Source organism: Actinia tenebrosa, unplaced genomic scaffold, assembly GCF_029948245.1.
Source record: "Actinia tenebrosa isolate PJP-AT-01 unplaced genomic scaffold, QUT_ActTen_1.0 PGA_scaffold12__29_contigs__length_12842862, whole genome shotgun sequence".
Taxonomy (NCBI): Eukaryota; Metazoa; Cnidaria; class Anthozoa; order Actiniaria; family Actiniidae; genus Actinia; species Actinia tenebrosa.
Window position 1 is genome coordinate 8,745,309 of NW_028292572.1, and position 2,439 is coordinate 8,747,747.

General features: G+C 36.3%; 1 long non-coding RNA gene across 1 annotated transcript; it reads left to right on the forward strand.

The window, feature by feature from the left end:
- The first annotated feature begins 1,249 nt into the window (after positions 1-1,249).
- Positions 1,250-2,211, forward strand: LOC116295296 (uncharacterized). The gene is made up of 2 exons (XR_004197031.2): positions 1,250-1,348; positions 1,450-2,211. It is a non-coding gene; the product is annotated as an uncharacterized LOC116295296 (long non-coding RNA).
- The last annotated feature ends 228 nt before the right edge of the window (positions 2,212-2,439 follow it).

Sequence of the window (2,439 nt, forward strand, 5' to 3'; positions counted from 1 at the left end):
ATGATTAACTCCTTTGGCGTCAAAAAAGTAAAGGAATTTAGATATTTAGCAGATTACCAAATATCTTCAAAGAATTGATTTAGACTATCCTGAACAAATCTGATTCAATCTTGGATCTTACAAGCATTTCTAAATTCCCCATAAGTTTTTTATAAGTTTTTTTCCAAATATGCTTGGTGAAATAATGCTTGGCACATGACTTAAGATTGATAGACTAATGTCGTGTACAGACATGAACACTTGTGTTGCCAAATAGTTTGGACTCAGGAATTCTTGTCTAGATCATTTATTTTGGTCGTTCAAGTATTCTGTTATCAGTGAAAACGCTCCTGTAAGCAGGGATGGCTTCAAGAAAGTCCATAAGTATTTCAGACTAAATACGAAAACTAGTAAACTGAAAATATAGCTGGATTTGAGTTAATGTTTTGAACCTCTGCATGCTTTCATCAGTCATGATCCAGATTTATGGCTTGTAAGCTTTTTGACAGAACCAATTGTTCAATCATATTACTTACTGATTTTGTGAAAGTAAATGCATACAATAAAGAACACCAATAGCTACAAGAAGATTTTTTTCTAACTCACTTTACAAAATTTTTCACTCCTGCAGGTTTAACTAGTTAGCTGACCTGATATCGACCTGCCTGTACATAAATAATCTTTCAAAGCATTCCAAGTTTAACATGATTTCTTTACCTTTTTTCACGTGAAGAAGTGTACTGACAACTAAGAAAGCCATTCCCAGGAGAATTAGAGACGTGAGAAATCTATAGATCTAAAAAGTACTCACGAACTGATCTAGCCAATGCTAGAATGACTCAAAAGTATAGACGAAGGAATGTCTCTCGTGAACGCTGTGTGAAACGATTAGTTCATGTTTGACCCAGTTTTAAGGGAAGCATTTAGCGTAATGAACTAGTTTGTACAGAGCCAATTTATAACTCATCATAAAACAGGGATGTGGCGGATTTTCAGGTAATGAGTTCTAATATAGGGTAGCATTTACGATCTCATTCACACGAAAATCTAAAACCTGTTCTCAATTAATATCGGTCGAGGAAAATCAATTTCGTTCCTCACGATCATTGAACTAAACAACCTGTTTGTATGATGGGAGCCTTATGGTGAACTCGGTACTTAACTTGCTGGGGGCATCAATGCACCCACCAGATAATATAATTTGTAGTTTTTTTTACTAATAAATTTATAAATTAGGTTACGGGTCGTGAACATAGTCCAATCGTTGCAGGGTACCTCCAAGCGCGTGCATGGACACATGTTGCCGATGTGTGACTCGTGGTGACTGCGGTACTGCTTTCTCAAGAGTCTTGTGGAAAAATTGTCTGTGGTAAATTCTGAGAGGACGGTTAACTTTAACTTTAACTACTTTAATGGTAGATAACGATAAACTTACTGAATCATTCTTTTTCTGATTTATTTGTGGTTAAGTCTACTGCCGCAAATGGAGTTGCTTTAATGTGCAGGGAGGACGAAGCAGGAGTGATCCTGGTTTCACAATAATGGAACACAGCATATAGTTGAAGTGAAGAAGCATTTTTCATTTTGCCTTTGCTTAGGTTCGGGCAAAATTGTTTCATTTGTCGGACAATGCTCTTCTCATACAGATACATGGAAAGACGCTACAGTGAAAAAGATTGGAAGCATTTTGTAACTGAAACTGAAATGGATGGCTAGTTCATGAGTGATATGTCATTGTAAAAAACAAGCATCATAGCTGACATATATCGTTAAAATAAGAAAACAATGAGCGGATACTATGGTCAACTGATGTAGCTCTAAACGAAAGTGAACAAATTTGTTCTTTCTTTGGTCCGATGAACAGATAAAGGCTAATAAAGCTGGTAGCGTTGAATCATTGAAAAGCTTGCTGAAACAAAGGTGCGGCTCACAACCAAACAACATCATGGTCAACCACGAATCGTGCTCAAAGCCTTGTACTGAAAACTTTAGATATGTGATCTCGGATCGTTAAGGCCCTTATAGCTTCAGGCGTATTGTGGTTGTCTTTGCTTCAGACTGTTAAGGCAAGGATGAGGACTTCGAAAGTAAAAGGGTATTCAATTTACATGTGTCATTTTGATTCATTTACAAAAACCTAAGATTAGGTGATCTCTCGTAGGACTTGTTCATGGATCACGTCTTTCTTACATTATTAGGTATTTTTTAAATTAAACTTAGACGAGTAAATCAGATTTATATGTTCTTTCCATTCATTAATGAAAGAAAAGCTCTTGATACTTTGTTGAATGATACATTGTTGATGTACAGCACCAATACCGAGGCATTTTCCAACTTATCTTCCCGAGGATTTTCGTGACGAAACTTAGATATTTAAGCTCAGCAACTGAAATTATAGTCGCAGCCGTTCGGCAAATTAACGATAGTTTGGGTTAATGATCATGTTTTTGATATCTGCGC